Source organism: Astyanax mexicanus, chromosome 6 (assembly GCF_023375975.1).
Source record: "Astyanax mexicanus isolate ESR-SI-001 chromosome 6, AstMex3_surface, whole genome shotgun sequence".
In the NCBI taxonomy this organism is placed as follows: domain Eukaryota; kingdom Metazoa; phylum Chordata; class Actinopteri; order Characiformes; family Acestrorhamphidae; genus Astyanax; species Astyanax mexicanus.
The window spans coordinates 1938984-1961500 of NC_064413.1; positions in this window are offsets into that span (position 1 = coordinate 1938984).

Here is a 22517-nt window from a genome sequence, read left to right on the forward strand (position 1 = left end):
TCTGTATCTGTTGGTGAGATCTGTGGTTATCCACTATACTGTCCCACACTGTACAGATAAACTTGTTTTGGTAAGGAAATGAATGGGTACCACTTTAAAATAAGACCTTTATAAAGGGTTTATAAATGGTTTGTAAATTAGGTTATTACTTATTATTGATTAGACTGTATATGCCTTAAAAGCATTTTAAAAGCAGTTAAAACACATCAATAAAAAAGCAACAGTGGCAACTTAGTCATTTAATTTAGGTTTAATGCTGATTGATGGAAAACACAAAGTAAAATCAGTATCTAGAAAGATCTGAAGTTTGACAGTATAAACGAGTGTGGAATCACTGATTTGCAAATTTTCAGCTCACTGTTGCCATTTCTATTTATGTTATATATTAATTAACTGCTTATTAATGGTTATTCGTGGTTTTAAAGTATTTGCAGTCTAATTAATAACCATTAATAAACTCCTTTACAAACCATTTGAAAACCCTAATAAAGGTAGTCTTATATTAAAGTGTTACCAATTAATGACAGTGGTGAGATGTTTATCATTCAAAATGTGTGTCTGGGTCGATGTGCCAAAATGCATTTAATATTCTATTATTATGACAGATGGCAGATGTAAGCAGGTACTAATCTCAATTAAAAAATCTCACTAAAATTAAATGCAAAGCTTTGAACAGGTGAGTGTGTTTTGCCTCTGCTTTGTCTGTGTGTGTGTTAAAAAGCCCTGAACGTTGTAGGAATCCTCCCCAGCCTGCTGTTGCTCTGTCAAGGTCAAGATGCTTGTGTGGGAAATCCCAGCTTGCACATTACTGCCTGCCTCTAGGCTCTCTGCCTGGAAATGGATTATGTTCAGATATGCTTTTGTCCATGTTGTAGAAAAGATTAAGTGGTGAAATTATATATTTTTAACCCTTATGTGATCTTAACATTCTGTTTACTTCCTTTGTCCTATGGGTCAAATATAATCCGCCCTATCAAAGCCCCAAAATAAAGCAGCATAATTGAATTTTAAATTCTCCAGATTTTTGCATGGCTTTTGTGATGAACAGGAGAAAGATGGATGGGATGAAATGTGCTGGATATGTACATCTGCATACACTGTTGGCCCTGAAGTCATTCTTATGATGTTTGATGCTGTGTGTATTAGAGAGAGTTTGTGTATTTAGGCCTTTAGACTTTTTTCTGGCATTTAAATGCTTTAAAAAAAATGACCCATAAGGAACATTCCAGGATTTTGGTACATTTCAGGGGTGGTCACTTCTGAAAATTTGATCTTCAATTTGATTATTTTTAGTCATATATTTATTAAATACAGGTAATAGACCATCAAAAAGTTTGATTCGTCAAGCTCAGGTATCAAAGCAGTTTTTAAAATTAGATTATGCAATATATTTGGTAACTTACAGTAACAGGGTTGTGAGTAACAGGGTTGCAAATCTAGTCATGCGGTGTTCCTAGTGAATTGACGAAAAACAGAAACAGATCTTTAAAAGTATAGAAGTAGTAGTAGATGGTGCTCTTTCCTAACATCACTAAAGGGTGATGTGGATCAGCACAAGGCTGCGTCTGTGAGATGATGTATCAGAACCGAGTCGCTGTGCTGCTTTCCTCCGAGCGTTAGCGCTGTGATGCTATTCGGCAATGCTACAGCATCAGCAGCAGCTCAAAAAAAGGCAGAGTCTGACTTCAATTGTATCGGAGGAGGCGTGTGCTAGTCAGTCTTTACTCTCCTGGTGTGTTGGAGCATCACTAGTCCTAATGAGTGGGTTGGGTAATTCACTGAGCAAAATTGGGGAGAAATTGGGTTAAAAATGAGAAATAAAATTATTAAAAGAAGTATAGAACTTTCAGATTAAAATGCAACAGTTCTAGACAGGTTCTAAAGGTTCATAAATAGTTATTGGCTTCGACTCCCAGTTCAAGAAATACCCTTTAAAGAGAATAGATTCTCAATTTATTATTGAGGTTAGATAAACACAAGATTAAAGAAGCTAAGTGCTAAGTGCTTGAGTTGCTTTGCAGGTGCATTGACAGTTCAGCTGGTAGTGTGTGTGAAACATAGCTTCGTGCACCTGGAGTTGTAGGTTTCGTAGGTTTCCTTTATGCACAAAACCACACGTGATTTTGCTGAGGAAGGAAGCGGAGACGGCGGCCAAGTGGATAGACTTAATAACGAGTCTATAATGACTAGGCACTGGGCACTATATAAGCACTGCAACTCAGGGCTATTGATTGGTGATTGGCAGGAATAAGCAACATAAAGAGCTTGTCTTCCTGAACTCGAGAAGAATATTGACTGATATCTGTCTTGTTTGGCAGTAGAGGGCTTATTTACTGCTCCTGAATTAGTGTTGTTTATAGTATTTGTACAGTAAGCATCCAAACAATGTGGCTAAAACACTCACATAAAAAAAACACTAAATTCTGACCATTTACTGTTGACTAAAATTTATCATTTTAACCAACAACTCTACAGGTCCCATTTTTCGAGTTGCGCATCTCAAATTTGATACAATCATGGCACAGGTTTTGGCGCCCCATATATTAGCTAAAAGTTTGCGAACATGGCTTCATTAGTTAATCATTGTATTAGTAGATTAGTCAAATGTTTTTGGACCCTAGCAAGCCAAAAGCTTCATCCAGTTCAGTTCAATAAATTTAATTTAATTTTATTTATATAGCGCTTATATATAGCAAATGTTGTCACAAAGCAGTTTTACAGAGAAACGGCTTCAATCCTCTTATGAGCAGCACCACAGATATTCAAACAGTGCAAAGGTTGTTGCGGCAACAGTTACCGCAACAACCTTAGGAGAAACCTTAGGAGGAATCAAGACCAAGAACCAAGAACCAATTAAGAGGAATCCATCGTGTTCAACCTGGACAGTAAAAACAAATAAGAACAATACAGAACAAAAACAAGTATAGAGAGATAATGAAGAGATAAAGCTAATGTATGTAAGCTAATATGAGTAGGTGATGGAAACATGCTTCCGTACGCTTCTGTACAATCATTAATACAGTAGTGATCTGTAAATATATTAGCTATAAGCATTATTTGCATTCCATTATAACACCACATAACTTCATGCTTCAGGGCTTGTGAATTTGGTGGGTTTCCTTTATCCAATATCATCAGGGAATCCTTCCTACTGACCTGCATGTCTAATGAACCTTTTTAACATTTAATGAGTTTCAGGGCATCCCCATATCCCAGTTTACTATTTATACTGCCCACTATGGAAGATGAGACGGTGGCTAAGTGCAAAGACTTTTAAAAAAACTTTTAATTTTCAGACTCTAAAATGACTGGGCATTGATCGCTGTTTTGCAGGAAAAAGCTATGTACATAAAGATTGGCCTTCTTCCCTTTGCTGCAGATTGTCTTTTTTGTTGAACGTCTTTAATCACGTCTCTCTGTCTGCAACAGCAGAGTATGTAACCTGAGAGGCACTAAAAGGTGTGGTGTGGCAGAGTAAATTAGTGTAAATGCTTCTTTACCGTTCCAGCGGCTCTCCACAGTAAATACCTCGGTTTCAGGTTACTAGAGGTAAGCACTACTGCTCGCTATTGACTTTTATAACACAATAAAGATTATTATTTCTTAGAGGCACATGTATAATAATTTAGCACATGTGTAAAACACAGCCTGGGGTTGTGGACTGGGTTTGTTCTCTGCTCTGGTCATTTTCTGTGAGGAATTTGGAAGAATTTCCATGTGTCCCCATGACAGGAAACATACTGAAATTGATTATTCAGCTTTCTTTTTTTTAATTTTAATAGATTTATTATTAAATTAAAAAAATGTTAAGTTTCAATATCAATTTAATGGGTTCTATCATACACCCTGCGTAAGGCGCATCGCGATGCTCTTTGCTATCTTACATAATCCAAAAACACGGTCAACAACAGGCAGTGTTAGAACCAAAATAAAAAAAAAGTAAAGCAGCAAACATACTCCATACTTTGTGTAGTTTCGTGTTGTTTGTATTTATATATTCTTGTATACATCTTATATAGTTTTACATGTCTTCTGTGCTTTTACTTACTTCTTTTTGATTATACTGTACCACCTCTATTACTGTTGTTTGTGGTACTGTGTTGTGTAACTGCTCTGTCTGTCGAACATACCAAGAAGCATAAGACAGTCCAGGTCAAAAAAGAACAAGGAAGTATTAGATAGCAAGATAGATAATAGAGGATTAAACAAAGTAGGGAATAAACAGAAATATAAAAATAATACATCACATGTACAGGGGTTGGACAATGAAACTGAAACACCTGTCATTTTAGTGTGGGATTATAACTTTTTGTAAACATGGGTATGCGGTGGGAATTATCTGCTTTATGCTTCAGTTCACAGATCTTCTAGAGTAGACTACCCTTTTACTCTTTCAGTAATGGCTTTATGTTTACTTTACTATCCTGAAAATGGGAAAAGGCACCAGTTGTTCTCCAGAAGGTTTGGTTCTTTCCCAGGACTGCTGTTCCTTGAACCAAAACTTCCAATTGGGGTTGACTTGTGTCTCTATGTGTGTCTGTGTGTGTGTGTCTGTCTGTGTGTTTGTGTGTGTCTGTGTGTTTGTGTGTGTGTGTGTGGGATGGAAAAATTAACCCTCTCATGCATGAATTATAATAAACTCAGTCAGGATTTTTTTTCTAAGTGTTTTTATACATCCTTAGGGATGTAAAACAAGGTTTGAAAAAAATATATATTCTATCTTTATTCGATAAAGAAATATTTATCTGTCCACTCAAGTATACTTCATGCATTTTTTGTTGTAAAAAAAACACAAATGTAATTCAGTTATACAGTTGTAATATGGTATTCTGTTGGAATAGTGGAACTGAGGAGGATATTGTGACACAAGAAAATGTCTCTGAACCGTAGAACCTTATAGAATCTTGATTGTGACTGGTATTATCATACTGTATTCTTGTCAAGTCTCTGAACTGTTAAGTGAGCATATTCTCTTATAGTATTTTATAGCATGTATCATATTTCCTGTCAAATCATGCTTGTTGCTAATTTCTGAGACTATTTTCTATGATGGTTGCCAAAGCATACAGGGCACAAAGCTACAAGACACTGCATGCAGACGTACTTGGTTCTTCGTGTGCTGGCATTTTATACTTTCTTGAGCTGGGGCCAGTGGTTTCCAGGGGCATACTGGATATTGGGGTGCCCTTAGTTTCAACAGCCTCATCTCCTTCATCTCCGTTCCTCAGCCTCAACTCCCTCAGTAACATTTCCAGACTCACCTTCACTATCACTGCTTGACCCTACTTCTCTGCTTGCAACTGTCTGTACTGGCAGACATTCCTCAATTAAAGAAGTTGATTTACAGCCAAAACATTAAACAATATGAATTATTTTAAAAACAACACTGGAAGTAATTGACATTGCATTAAAGTTGAAAAATAGCTAATGATGCATGATGTACAATTAAGTGGACAGATGATTAATCTACAATTCCCTCAAATATAAAATCAAAATTTCGAAAATCTTTACATAATATGTCACCTTAGATGTTACTTGATGTAATTATATATTTTTTACCTGCAGTGATATAATTTTATAAAAGGTAGAAACAAAAATAGCCAAGGTGTTTGGTGGTTTTCCCTGTCTGCCGGCCATCTTGATTTCATTGACTTCTTTTTCCCATTACAATGACCAACCAATGGGATTTTTTTGTATAGGATGATGCAATAGCTTCCACTACAGTGGACTATATGCAGCAGTGCCCAAAATTGCAAGCATATTTAAAGAAAAAAAAAAATTAAACAGCTGTACACTGTAGTGACCTCTATGCATGAAAGGGTTAACAGAATAGTCTGGGCATAATGCATACCATGCTTTTACCACATTCTTTCACTCTTACTTGCATGTACACATACATACATATGTACAGGAAAAATCCCTTCAATGACAAAGCATGTTTTCACAGTGTATATCCTTTTACAGAACAAATTAACTGCTCTATTATAGAGTTATTAGTGATTGTGTGTACTTTCTTTTTAGTGTTGCCTCTGTAAACACAAATAACCACTTAACAACCACTACTCAACACCCAATCAGCTATTAATCATTTATAAACATCCTTACAATAATCTAGGGGCATTAATATCTTTATCTATCTTTACTATTAGGACTTGTGAAAAGCTGATGATGTTTTAGTACATATCCATGCAGCAATATAGAAAATTCTTCCCCAACTTTTAAACACCACGGTACAAGAGAAAAAAAAAACTTCTTAACTTTCAATGAAAGTCAGTGTAAGAAGACTTTTTTCCATGTCTATTGTTCCTGTTACTATAGAAAGCTTCACTTTGTTCTCTTTTGTTCTCTTCTTCCTCTTTTGAGGTTTGCTCTCTCTCTTTTTCTATCTCTTTTGCAGGTTACTTGTGAGTGAGTACCACAGCCCAATTTCCACTGGATAGAGTTTTCAGCCCCAGGCGCTCTTCCCCAGACGTGGAGTTCACGTGGGTTGCGAGATTGACACACAGTGGCAAGCGACGACGGGTCTTAATCTGCCGTAGATCATAAATTTATACATTTGCAATGTCCAAAAAGCCTGTCTCTACCACAGTAGTGATGCTGTTAAATTACCTAGCTATGGTTAGTAACCTTACTGAAGCTCAGTGATTACCTGTTCAGCCAAAAAATAGCCAGCTCAGCTGTTTGCATGGCAGCAGTTTGCTGTTTGAGTGATGTTGTGGTCTGATGATACATTCTGCAGAAAATACAGTCTTTAATGGTTGTTTAATGTAAGTGTTGTGACTTGTACTATTGCCAGAGACTATAAAACAACCTGGGTAGCTCATTTATTCTTTATCTTTTATCTTTGTATTATTTGTCATGTCCATCTTTGTAAGTACACTTCAAAAGTTGGCCCGCTGTTAAGCAGGTTTTTATAATGTGAGATTCAAAGTTTGAATGCTAGGTGTCAGAAATGGACCAAAGAGTCTAAAAGCGGAGAGGGTGCGAATTTCTAGCGCAGAAAAACGGGCCAAAGAGTCTAAAAGCGGAGAGAGAGCGCATTTCTAGCGCAGAAAAACGGGCCAAAGAGTCTAAAAGCGGAGAGAGTGCGCATTTCTAGCGCAGAAAAACGGGGCAAAGAGTCTAAAAGCGGAGAGAGTGCGCATTTCTAGCGCAGAAAAACGGGCCAAAGAGTCTAAAAGCGGAGAGAGTGCGCATTTCTAGCGCAGGAAAACGGGCCAAAGAGTCTAAAAGCGGAGAGAGTGCGCATTTCTAGCGCAGAAAAACGGGCCAAAGAGTCTAAAAGAGGAGAGGGTGCGCATTTCTAGCGCAGAAAAACGGGCCAAAGAGTCTAAAAGCGGAGAGGGTGCGCATTTCTAGCGCAGAAAAACGGGCCAAAGAGTCTAAAAGCGGAGAGAGTGCGCATTTCTAGCGCAGAAAAACGGGCCAAAGAGTCTAAAAGCGGAGAGAGTGCACATTTCTAGCGCAGAAAAACGGGCCAAAGAGTCTAAAAGCGGAGAGAGTGCGCATTTCTAGCGCAGAAAAACAGGCCAAAGTCTAAAAGTTGCCGTAATTAAGGAGTTTAATATTAAGAGACATCATGAAATGAAACATCAATTTGAAAAATCTTAGTTTACACAACACAAAGATAAAGATAGTAAGTCAAGTAAAATGATGTGTAAATGAAATAATCAGGAAAAATGTATTATTTAAAGTGGTATATTTCATTATTTGTTTTATTACAGAGTCTGTGGCCCGTGACTTCAAATATATTTCTCCTTCTGGCCCCCAACAAAAAAAGTTTGGACACCCCTGCTGTAGGGGATTTGGGATTCTTCTTTTCTACTGTTTTCTTTTGTTAGCTAGGGAGGTCGGGAAGATTTATAGGAAAGATTGTATTAGTTTTAGGTAATCTTTAACCTGGAAGTTAAAGCATTCTTATCCCTGATGTTTTTGCTTCCATTTTGTTCTCAAAATAAATGACTTTGGGCTTGTATTTCTGTGGTCGATGTTTTGTTTTTTTGTTTTTTCTGCAACGAGTAAGAGGGTGTTGCCCTAGCTTTTGGTACTGGTATGTATTTCCAGGCCATTAATCAGTATCAGATAAGAATTCCTACTGTAGGAATGTTACTAACTTTAATATCCTCTAAAAGGTTACAGGGGTAAACAAGCATATAGGGGGCTTTTTGTTCCCACCTGTTTTTCCTAATCATTGAAGTGTCTTTTTTAAGATTCTGACAAAAATGAAAAGGAAATTGACATAGCTCTTAAAGTTAACAACATACACAGACAAGAGAGCATACTCTTCCACACAATTCTGACCAAAGGAATTCAAAAGAATTATTATTATTATTTGTACGTTTTTGATTCTGAGACAAACATATAATGAAATAGCTAAACACTTTAACATCTTTGCATCTTTTTCCATTATAATAAAATCCTGATATGAGATTTTTTATTATTCTGACAAAATGCCACGTGGGTGTTATTTTTAACCCTTTACTGCACCTGTCCTAAATCCGAACCTGAATGGACTAAAGGAGAAATTGGTATAAATTTTTTAGTTAACGCCCACAAAGATAAATAAAAACATTTTTTCTGCACAATTCAGGGCCACAGAATGTAGTAGAATGATTATTTAAATATTTTAACACAGTACAGCTGGAAAGAAAGCTGGGTTTCTTTGGTTTTACCAAATTAAAAACCTCTGGAATATAATCAAGAGGAAGATGGATGATCACAAACCATCAAACCAACAAACTGAACTGCTTGAATTTTTGCACCAGGAGTAAAGCAGCATAAAGTTATCCAAAAGCAGTGTGTAAGACTGGTGGAGGAGGAGAACATGATGCCAAGATGCATGAACAAAAAACTGTGATTAAAAACTAACCAGGGTTATTCCACCAAATATTGATTATTTCTGAACTCTTAAAACATTTTTTCTTTTTTTTTTTCATTGTTTGAAAGCTCTGCATCATTTCTCATTTTCTGTAAATAAATGCTCTAAATGAGAATATTTTTATTTGGAATTTGGGAGAAATGTTGTCTGTAGTTTATAGAATAAAACAACAATGTTCATTTTACTCAAACATAAACCTATAAATAGCAAAATCAGAGAAACTGATTCAGAAACTAAAGTGCTCTCTTATTTTTTTTCAGAGCTGTATATAATAGATGTTGGTTCAGCTTTTACCTTCTTAATCTCTCTCTCTCACTCTCTCTCTCTCGTGCTCACACACAACTGCACAATATAAAAAGTCCCTTGTATGACAAAACACATTTTCAAAGCATGTGACCATATACAGAGGGGCAGCATGGTGGCACTTTGTGTAGTGCTATCACCTACAAGAAGCTACAGGGTGTAAGGCAGGGTAAACACCCTGTGTTTGGAAGCAGCTGTCAATGAACGAATGACCATATATGGTATGAGTTGATAGAGTTTTAGAGGTTGCACAATGCTCACCATTCCTGTTTGCTCAGTTTGTTTTTCTTTAGTAATATCTAATATTTTTCTTCTAATTCTTTAGCTAGGGACTCCCATTATATAAAAGCTCTAACCTTTTCTATTTCTCAGGTCTGATTTGTGGAAAATGCACCATATTAGAATAATTTGCACTGGTAGACCACTATCATCCTCCCCTTCTTGCAAATCCTTCTTGTATATTTTGATAATATTCCCTCTAGATCAAGAACATTTTGATGTTGTTTTGGGCTACAACTAATGATTATTCTGTTAGTCAACTAATCTGCCGATTACTTTTCCGATTAGTCGATTAGTCAGCGATTATTTCTGCCATGTCTCTGTTTCTGTCTCTGAACTGCTGAACATTTAAATGATTTAAATACAATTCAAAAGTTCAGAACATTGCTCTTTAAATGTGGACAGTGCTGATATTTAACCCTTTCAAACCTGAATTATGTTTCAGCGATGAAAAAAAATGCTGTTTGTGTCTGCAATGCACTCACAATTAAGATTCAGTAAATAAATAAATAAAATAATAAAAAAAATTGATTAACTATTTAAAAAAAGTTTAACACTATTTTTATCCTATATTACTTTTTTTATAACTTACTTTATCTCAAAACAAAACATCCCTATGCAACAAAACGTAATACATGATAGGAAAAAAAATATATATATATATACATATATACTTATTTTGCCTCATTAGTAGGGATGCTGCCATGTTTTATTTTAGTGTGCAAACTAATGTTTTTCAGTGCAGTGGGCTAATATGCTGTTTGATTGGCCGATAAATGTCTATTCTGATGGACAACAGGCGTCAATCTGTGTTAAGTGCAGGAATACAAGCTTTCACAATGGGATAAACTGTGTTTGGTGATGTGAGAAATCATTTTACAACAAATTCTGTAAGAAATATACAGAATATACCTATAATTTATTGGGCTTCAGTAAATGGAATGTATTTAAATTTTCACTGTTTACAGAATCAAATTACATTATTTTTTCCGCTCCTGGATTTCCCCAATTTTCTGCTGGTTTTGAATCAGCAGGATCTCTGATAGCCAGGCTGACACTGTCTGGTTTAAATAAACAGAATCTGAGACAAAAACTTAATTCTTAAATGTTTTATTATAATCCATACATGATAAAGGACAGAAAGCAACTACAGGATACAGAAAGCAGCAGAAAGAGACCCAAATACCACCAAATCTACCAAATCCACCCAAATACCCCCCAAATAACCATCATGCATTTCATACACAGCAGATCAGTTCCCGGGTAAAGATTAATATATAATACGTATTAAATCTAAAACACAAATCATCAGGTTTAGTCAAATCAATAAGCACAATCAAAAAAATATTAATGCAAGATTGTTAAACTGAATGTTGTTAATCACTTAAAATTAACAGCAAAAATCACAATATTCTGTAAAAAGTCATGATTACAAGGCATGTCTAACGGACCTTTCAAATAAAGTGATACCCAAAGACAACCTTTTTTTTTTTAAAATAATAATAATTTTGCTCTCTCGGGGCTCCGGCAGCTGATGGCAAGCTGCATGACCTGGATTCGAACCAGTCATCTCCCGATCATATCGGCAGCACTTTTTTGGAAAACCCCAAAGACAAAACTCTTTTTTTATGATTTTCTCCCATACAAGGCTTTGAAATGACTGATTAATGAAGATTTGTGTACACACTGGCACAGCATTTCATTGCATCAGCTTTCACAGCTAACGACAACAAAGCGCGGATCAGGTTAATAACAGGCACTTCTGAGATTTGTGTACGCCCGCCAGTAAAAAATGATTAAAAATAAAATCACATTGTAAGTCTTGCATTTGCTACATAGAAGTGATTGACATTTTTTTAAGAAAAACACTTTGGGGAAAATGCTACATGATTTAAACAAAAGAAAAACTAATGCTGGTATCTACTTCCTTTTTTGGGGGTGTGGTTTGGTAAAAAGGCAAACAGACTTTTTACTTTTACTATAAATATCTAATATCTTATGTTTTATAACATCTCAGGATAGTTTAATGTTATATATAGAAACATATATATTTAATTTGAATATTTTAACATGCTGAGTAAAATTTTAACGGAGAGCTTATGGAAAAAAAACTAGCTGCAGCTGTGTGTGTGTGTGTGTGTGTGGGTGTGTGTGTGGTCAAAAGAGAAAGCAAAAGAGAGATAAAGAGGTATAAATTAAAGCGATAACGTGTCACCAGAATCAGAAAACTTGGTGACAATTGATTTGCATAAAAAAACTGTGTTAATGTTAAGGTTGGCAGCATTGGTTTTAGCTTTAGTTCTGTAAAGTTGGTGTTTTGGAGATATGATGCTTTTGTGTGATATTGACAATGTACATGTAGTGTATGGTATAATAAAGTGATTATATTATTTATCATCATTTATATTAAGATTATTATTAATAAAGCTCTATTTATTTCAAAGACAGGTAACACTTGTTTGGTTGGTCCAGAACAGATGACTCATAGATACTCCATTTACTTTAATGTGTACTGAATGTGTATTAAATGCAAATGTAAATTATTCTCTATAGAGCCCAAACCATAAACCAAACCTCAACCATGAATCAACCCTAAAATCTAACCCTTAAGCCAAACCTTAACCTAAACCTTAAATCTAACCCTAAAATGTTAAGATTAGAGTCAAAATACATTTTTCTGTACTTCTGCTTATTAATAGTTAAATTCAACTAAATTTGACTTTACAACCCAAACATGTTACTCCACATTACATTTACTGTTGTTAAAGAAATTATGCGAACAATGTCTGAATTATATACATACGACAAAATCTGACCAGTTATCACCTGTTTTTAAAATAATATAACAGATTTGGTATGCCGAATTTAGCACCCCCACTAGGAAAAGCACCCCCTCTCGGGAGCGCGCACTCACTTCTTCCTGACTTTAACTTTACTTAGAAAATGGAAATACCCACGACACTTTTTTTCTAAGCTACGCTGACTCGTAAAAAATAAGGAAAAAGAACCGTCACCTACAGCCTCTCTCGAGAGGGGGTGCTCTTCCTGGCGGGGGGGCTGAATTCAGCACCATAGCAGTGCCATGAAAGGCACGGCCTCTCAGCAGAGCGTATGCACCGTCTTCTTGATAAAATCGGAGATAAGTGCTTTAGCTAACTTTAATTAGAAACGCGTTTCCGAGAGAAGGTGTTTTTCATGGCGGGGGTGCAGATTTTAGTACTTTCAAAATAAAAGTGTATTTTAAAACAATTTCAGCTTTTTCTGCGGTATCATTATTTCTGATTATCATTATTATTACTTCCCCCCTGGTTCCTACGCCAATGTTTAGAGTTCGGGTTAGCGTTGGGTGTAGAGTTACATTCAATAGATCATCATTTACTTTTACCTTAGACTTCAGTTACATTTAATAGACATGCAGTTGAATTAGAGCTGGGCGATATGGATAAAAAATGTATATATCAATATTTACATCCCATAAGTTAATAACAAAAAGCTAGTTTCAGATTTTACACAGGCAAATAAATATATGTACATTAGAGGAGCCTAGTTTTTTTTAGCAGCATTTTATATCATCAACAACTCAAAGGCAATTTAAATTATAAACACTAATTATTAACAACATATTCTTCAAATAAATGTTTTAGTAACCTAAAAACTAAATTGATTAAATAAGTCAATAAAATGTGCATTTTGAGTTTTATTTTTTCATTTTCTATAAATCTGGGCTGAAACAGTGTCAGGTCTATTCTCATCCCCATGTGAAGAAGCTGATTGGCCATTCAGGTTATTCTGGTTTATTCTGCTGCTGTTGTTTATTAGTGCTTTGATCTCAGAACATTAAAGACATGCTGATTGTGATAGAGAACGCTCGTCTTCATACCTCTTCTGTGAGTTCCCACACTCCCAAATCTGCACAAATCTGATTGGCTGAGAGGCATCTTTGGGGAATATTTACTGCAAAAGCCTCCATTGTAAAGGCTGGTAAAGTTACACCCTTACAATAAACGCTGTGGAAATTAAATCGTTTTTAATCGTTCTGCAGCTAATATAGTTTACTAGACATAGTCTAAATATATCGATATTTCTTAAACTCGCCCAGCCCCAGTTTGAGTGTAAACTGAATGTTATTTTAAATCATCTATGAGGCACATCTAACAGACCGGACCATCCAAATAAAGTGATACCCAAAGACAAAACTCTTTTTTTTAATGAGCTGGTCTCATACAAGGCTTTGAAATGACTGATTAATGAAGATTTGTGTACACACTGGCACAGCATTTCATTGCATCAGCTTTCACAGCTAACGACAACAAATATTTGCCTTCCATTCAAATTGTGTGGTCGGATTAATATAAAAATTTCTGAGGTTTATATATGTCTGCCTGTACAGTATGAGACCTCTGGTTTGTTGGTATACTCTAAAATGACTCAAGATTAAATCACATTGCATTTGTATTTGCTACACTTGTATTTGCTACACTTGCTACAAGTTTTGGAAAATTTGGAAAACCTTGATTTTTTACATTTAGGTCCTTCAAATTGTAATGCTATAATGTTCACAACCAAGTTATCCATATAAAAGCTCAACATTTACTTCATTTGTCTTTGCTTTATCTAATATAAAGTATCTTCTGCTGTTTTTTCACAAAACAGCTCAAATATATAATAATAATAGTAAAATGTAACATATGTATGTATATATATGCTATACAGTATATTGCCATAAGTATTTGCTCACCCATCCGAAGTTTAATTCACTTTAACAAATTGAGAAAACTGGTTGCCTTAAAAAAAGGCATAAATTAGCATAAATTAAAACATCAAGTTACATTAACGTATGGGTTTACAGTGTAGAAACATTAGTGAAAGAATGGGTCTCAGGCTCACAGGAACTCAGGGAAATGGTGAAATGTATTAAATATATTAAAACAAAATGGAATTAACTTTTGTTGTATGAAAGGAAATATAGTAGCAGTAGAGTAGTTTAAATGTTTCTGTTGTTTTGCTATGAACATCCTATTTTATCATCTCCAGTTTATTTTATATATGAAATCTCAGGTTAATCAATTCCAATTGAAAACTGGATAAATAATAATTTATATCTTCACTGTCCTACGAAAAACAAGTATCTCCATTTTTGTTGATGACCAATAGAAATAAACTCTTTAAAATGACCTGAAATAAACTCTTTTTACATTGACTTCCATTCAAAGTTTCGAAGTTTTTTACTCTCTTCTGTAAATTTGCTGTTTTGGAGATAAGTGTTTTTATTGGACAGCGTCGATATACAGAATCGTAGTGTAGTATATATTTGCTTAGATTGGTGTTAGCATTGGTTTGTGACTAAAGCCGCCGAAAAGCTAGGTTCTTGTCTGTGATTATTTCATAAATTCATAAATTATGTTCATTTAAAAAACTATTTTTTAAGGTGTTACTCAGCACATTAAAATATACTATTTTTTAAATTGCATTAAAACTACCCCAAGTAGTATTATAAAGTTAAAAAAAAGTAGCCAGGCAGACAGAAAAGTTGGAATAAGAGATAAAAACCACTGCTGGTTCCCTCCTTCTCGAAAAGATATAACGCCATCTTCATCATCAAATAACAGAATCTTTGAAAAAAAAGAAAAAAAAAGAGAAGGATTAGAGTGTGTACAGCTACAGTTACAGGTTTTTCTATTTCAGGGTCATTTGTGATGGTCGTACTTACTGTGTTGGTTTTCAGCAGCTGGGTTTCTGTTGCCCTGCAGTAAAGAAATAATCAATAAATGTATAAACTGAATAAATAGCATCTTAATTACAGACAGCACAAGCTCTACCCTCCCTGTGTACATAACACAACACTTACATAGGTATATTTCTTTTATGTGTTAATGCATATAACACTGTATTGACGGAACTGAATATTTTGGTTTATATAATATTATGATTTATATAAAGTTAAATGCAGTAAAATGCTGTAAAATATAATTTCTATTATTTCTATTATTTCATCTGTCTGATTTACCAAATTGGAAAAGGTAAACACGATATATATTATAATACTAATTCATACTGTTATACTACTATATATAGCATAATATGATATATTCTACTATCATATTATGCTCATTTAACTATTTACAGTTTTGCATGTTATCCACTGTCTGTATTTACATGCTGTTTGATCTTAACCAACTAAATAACAGACAGACAGACAGACAGCTGTAATAACTGGACGATTGATTCCACGTCAATGTTTGTACAGAAATATGCATGGAATACATCATTGTATAGATTTTGCCACAATTTTATAAACAAAGAATTTACTTTGTTACTATGTTATTAATCATGTTATTGTGCTGAGCAAATATGGCAATTTTAAATGAACACATGTTCATGTAAAATCTATCTCTAACAGTGTAGTTGACTTTTTGTAAATACGTTTAAACATTATGTAATATTAATATCAGTATTGTCATTATCATAACTGAAACAACAATGTTATGCTCACATCTCTATTTCTCCAATAGCCGATCCCAACAGCAGCAGCCACCCCCACCAACAGCACCGGCACCACCACCAACGCCAGAACATGGGGGGATGAAGTTTCATTTTTAGCTATAAAATAAAATAAATGCAAAAATAAAAATACACAACAACTGTCATGTAAATAATGCTGTATATAAATATACATATATATATATATATATAGATATATATATATACATATACATATTGAAAGTGTGTGCATGCGTATATGGACAAAAAGCCCAATTACGAATCCTTGCAATTAACCTTTATTTTACAGTGACTTCATTTCACTTCACTTTCTATTTCTGTTTTTTTTTTTACAATAAAATTGCTGTATTTTAAATTTAATCAACTTACGCTCGTCTTCAGAAGCCATTATAGCGTTAACTACAAACAGAAACAAGGGGTTAAGATTAAACAGTGTGAAGCTGCTGTTTCTCACAGATGAACTGAGCTTTAAAATGATTTAAAGATGAGACACTTACTCATGAAACAGGTCTCAGGTTTTCTCTGAAAATACAAACACACACACACACACACACACACACACACACACACACACACACACACACACACACACACAAGTATTAGATTCCATCCCTTGTTTAGAGTGAACAGTACAGATACAGATCAAAAACAACACTAACTGTAGTTAAGTTCTTACCGTCTTGTTGTGACAGTCGATCTTCCAGGTCATTTTTTGGGCCTGGATTTGTGAGTCGCATGAACAATTTCTGCCGCCTGGCTGAGTAGGATCAACCACAAATTGATCCAACTGTAAACAGACCAATATTAAATGAACTCCATATATCCTGTATACTGACCAAATAATCCAAATAATACCCAACATTTACAATATACATCTCTCATATTTTTTCCCTTTTCAGAGCAGAGTTTAAAACACATATTCACCTCATTATACAGACCGTGCTCACAATCCTTGCGTTTGTCAATGACGCTTTCACTCAGAGGAAGTAAGACGTAACCGTTCATGCAGGATACCGGGATGCAATCTGAAAATCAAAACATGTTTTATTCATAACAATGAATTTTATAATGAAAAAAAGTTAATATACATATAAATAATGAAATAAGCTCAAGTTTTGAGTTTGGGTTGGTTTACTGTTACTATTCATATTATGGCAAGAATATAAACTACCTGGCCAAAAAATGTCAATGGATCTACATGGATCTAACCAAGTAAACGGGTGAGAGGCTCCCATTGGATGAGACTACTGCATGTATTATTACTATGTTTCAGCTGACAACAAGTAACTTAACTCTGATTTACCTGATGCAGTGAGTAGCCTCCCATTTGTTAAAAAAACATATTTCAAATGAGTCACAATAATTGCCTCCATCAAGCAGAAAAAAACAATCTAAGGAGATTGAAGCTGAAACTACTAAAATCAATTATTAAAAAGAGGAAGGACAGTGAGAACATCATTTTAAAGAAAGGAATGTGGTTGGAAACAAAAAATCTTTAATGATGGTGATTGGCGATCACTTAAACTGTTGATGAAACTGAATAACACTAGAACTCTAGTAAATGTTTAATAGTGAAAGTAAGAGCATCCCCACAGGCACACTGCAGTGAAGGAAACTCAAGTGATTAAAGGGACTAAACAGCTGTGTAGCCTCAAGAGCATCACTTATCAGTAAGGATAACCAGCAAAAACAGCTTCAGTTTCCTAGAGATTATAAATTTTGGACTCTGGAGCAAAGAAAGAAGGTCATGCGAAGGTCTGATGCAACTCTGGATATAAATAAATGGTGTAACATTGCAGAAGCTGGTGCAAATGATGTTACAGTGAAAGCATGTCGTAATCACAGCCAAATATTAGAGTGTGTGACCTTTTTTTGTCCAGGCAGTGTATATATACACAAATACATTTATTATATACAGATACTTTTATACACACACACATATATGTCTCTGATAATTACCTTCAGTTGAATTCCTGGTAGTGCTTGCTCCACCCACTGTAACAAATCAGAAGATCCACATTAAGACATATAAATGATCTATAAATGATCTACTGTATATCACTGTTTAATCACTGTTAAGTATTCTGGTTAGTTTGGCACTGCAATTTTATATAATTGCTTGAACATTATTTACAAAATAGGGCTTAATATGTCAAAAAATGACACACAATTCAAACAGCTACACATGCAAGTAGCAGATTACCTCAGACCTTTGGTAAAATGAAACACTTCATTCCAAACTGTACAACAATTTATAAAATCTTAATCTTGTCACCATATGACACAGAATCCTACTTTGTGACACAATATGACACAGAATTCCTACTTCTAATCTTAATTTTGTCACCATGTGACACAGAATTCATATTTCTAATTTAAATTTTGTCACCATATGACACAGAATTTCTACTTCTAAGTACATTCACATGACCTTCACCTGACCTAATCACATACCTAATCTGGTAAAGTAATGGTGAATAAAGTGTTGAAATTGTAAAACATAGCAGTCATGCCTAATTGTTTTAAACTTTTCCTAGCCTTTAAAAAATGTTCACAATATGCAAATCAATCAATCAGTCAAACAATAAAACTGCTGACGTCCAACCATCTGGGTCTCATTGCTATCAGATGCACACTGCTCTCCTTTTTCAGCTATCCTTTTTGCCCCACCCTCCCTCTTTTCTTTTTTTTTTTTTTTTTTTAACATTTTTTCAAGTATTTTTTAAAGTAGTTTGATAAAAACAGCCTAGTTTACAAAATTGTTTTTTAGCAACATGAAAAACTATGTCATTATATAATGACATTCGCATCACCTCATCAACTTCTGAACTCATTTCCTGCTCCCCCTCCTTTTCTTCCTCTATTTCACACTCTCTCTCGCTCTTATGCCTCATTTAGGCCCTGCCTATAAACGTTTTTATGGGTTTTTAATGTTGTATGTCCTCTATTGTTAATGTGCATCATTATTTGTACGTCGCTTTGGATAAAATTCCAGAACATCCTTAAAGCCTCAGAGCATCGGCGCGGTCAGCTGTGAGCTCGCGCGAACTCCTGGAATCCGCGTGCAGATGCAGCGGGTCTCGTGCGCAGCCTGGTAACGTTAATGCAACAGCAAGCAGTTTTACAGCTAAATAAACATAAGTTAACCAGATTTAATCAACGAATATGCACCAGAAACACGACAACTACCTGACCATCAGTTATAACATCAAAGAGAAACCTGCCTGATTACCATCATTTACAGTATTTATATTACATCATCCCAGCATCACACAGCATTTAGCTTAACTTTGATCCAAAGCGATCTACAACTAAACATGTACATTAGCAATAGAGTTAATACAAGTCAAAATAAATAATAAAAATACATTTCTGACAGGGTAGTAATGAGATAGAGGAGATTTTTTTTTGCGCGGGCGGGGATGCGGTTAGAACTAATTCGTGTGTTACAGGAGAGTTAGGAAAGTGAGAGCTCTTTGAAGATCTCGGTCTTTAAAATAGATTAACAAACATAACAAGCTCAAACAAAAGGAAATAAACTAACGCTACTTACAAAACAAAACAAGCGCCAGCACCGAGCAGAAGCACATTCGCAAATCCATTTCCTTTCTTGCTTCGACGAAGTTAAAGAGAATGAATGAGACTCGCGCACACACCGGCTCTGCGTCCAAGTCCGTGCCGCTGCAGCCCGAAAAGAAAACGGGTTTGTGGTTTGCTCTCCTATGGTTCGTCAGAGCACTGACGCCATGTGACGGACGCTAGGAGGCCGGACTGAATGTGGGCAGAGTTGGCTGTTTTCTTGGAGTTGAACGTTTTCTTGGTTAGGGCTCCTCCTTGTGTTTAGTCAAGTCAAGTCAAGTAGTTTTATTGTCAATACTGCATATGTACAGGACATACAGAGAATTAAAAGTACGTTACTCTCCTTCCAAAATTTTACTGCAAGTACAGATAATAGATAAAATAAAGAGAGAATGGGAGACACTATGAGTACAATACAGCAGAGACACAAATAGACATACATGAGACAAAAACAAGGTGCAGTAGTGTGGGGGGTAAAATAAGATATATAAATAGAAATAAAAAGAAATCAGATATATAATATAAAAGAGTGAGAGACACTTTATGTACAATACAACAATAACACAATAGACATACGTAAGACGGAAGACAACAGTGCGATATTGATGGTGATTGAGATGGAATGACAGTATAAATAGAACCCGTATAACAGTAATAGTGTAAATATGGTATATAGCTTAAGGCTGGTAAAGTGAATGAGTGCGTAAGTTTATTACGTTCATAGTTCTTGGGGAATTAAAAATATATATAAAAAAATGCAAGAAAAAAAACTTACAACATTAATAATAACATCCCAACTGGCATACAAACTGACATTCAACGTTGAAATGTGGTTGAAATATGATGTCTGTTGTTGATTCAACATTGAGACAACGTTTAATGTTCAATGGTTGTGCTAACGTTGGAATTTTAACTTAATGTCCTCAACCTTCTGCCTTTTGAATCAGCATTTTACATTTCATCACCGTATCATTTCTAAAATATTCATATCATTTCTGTTTTACTTCTATTTGCAGTAAATGCTTTTTAATTAAATATCATGTTCATGTTCTAATAGTTTTACTGTTTTTGAGATAAGATGTTGAATCGGATATTTATACTCAGCTTTACTGCAGTGATGTAAGTTTATTGTTAACACTTTGTTAATCATAGGATTGTCTAATTTTAGTGAGCTATGGTTGAGCTAAGTTGAACATATTACTTGAAGTCCATCAGTGGTTTGGACTGAAGAGAAGAGGACATTCACACACATTAACAGTGGAAACATCACAGACTGTTATCAGGTTCATGTATTAAGTAGTTCACTGTTCTTCTTATCACCGTCGTTTCAGGAAATATTTCTGGGGTAGGTTGTAGTAGGCTAACTGTAATAAGTGTAAAATGTGAAGCAGAAAGAGCAAATAGTGTAAGGAAAAATATTATAACATTTATAATATAGAAACATATGACTAAAATTGTCACGTGGTGTGACATGGCTGTTATTGTGAATTAAATTAAAAATGGGTATAATGTGATAATGTACGTCAATTTATCCTGATTATTTATCATTACTATATCAAATTATAGCATTTCTCACGTGCAAAGTTGTTACATTTTGCATTATTTTTAATTGGACTCACAAGTAGACATCTGGGTTGTTAATATATGATTGATTAAACAGAAAATACATTTATTTGCTTGTTTTTATTCAAAATCTAGACTTGTGAAATGTGATCGGGACAGTCACGCCACATGAGCTTTTTCTGGTTTGACTGAAAATTGAGAAGAAATTGAATGTTAATCCAATTAATTCTCTGTAAATTCATATAAAACAGCACTTTCTGAACAATATCATCAAAGCTTTTGACATATTCTTCTATAATTTACATATATTTGACTCACTGAACCAAAAAAAAGGACATGTCATGTCACCCACCCACATATTGTGACTACGGACGATCTTCTAAGGAAGGTTTGAGGTTGGTTTTAATGAGCATGTGTTGTAAAGCCCATATACATATTCTAACGTCTTTAAAAAGAGTGATAAATCTCCTCTTCACTTCTGTTTGAGCTTGCAGTATGTGTGGGTTTTCTCCTAGTGGAAAGATGAGGTCACAGTGTGTCAGCACACATGCATTCCTGGCTGACTTTTGGCTCTGCTGCATTTTTTGGCACTGCCACTGAAACAAGGCCTGTCTGGAAGATTACAGAGTTTCCTCCCACATAATTCCCCCATGCTTTCCAGCTATTGCTGTAAATGAGCCCGCACTGTTGATTCATTATGTCTTAAATGATTTGCTACAGTGCAACAGACAATTGACAAGTCACTTATATCACCCCAAGAGTGTCAGTAATTCGAGGTGGCTTGTGTGGTCTTGTCTGACCAAATCTTCTACAAACCCCCCCAAAATAAACCCCACACAAAGGATACCAAAGGATTACAAAACTTTACCTTTTAGCTGTTTCATTTAAATATTTACCTCACCTCAAAATGCCTTTTGCCATCGTACCAGACATGGATCATATACTTTAGAGTAGTCATAGGTGACGTAAGTTTTGATAGGAGCCATGATGCTCCTGAATGCATCCAATCCAGAAGGGGAAAAAAAAAAAGACTGCCCGCCCACATTAAAAACTGATTGGCTGACTCGCAGAGTCTTTGCAGAACCCTCTCTTTCCATGTGCTGTTTTGCATAAAATTATGCAAAGGAGGGGAAAGTCTTTCTCTCCCTCTCTCCTTCTCTTTTATACACGTGACTGTGCTGTCTGCATGGGCGTTCTAGATATCGGGAGATTTTTAATAACGTTATTAATATGCGGTTGACTCCTGCGACTTCCTGGAGACGTGGGACGTTTGATGTGTTGTTGTAAAGCCCGTAGACCTATTCTAACTTGTTTTAAAAGAGTGATAATATGTCAGAGCACATGCAATCCTAGAATTCTTCCAGCAGCTCTGCTGCGGTTTTGTTCTGCCATAAATCAAGGCTTTGCTGCGCAT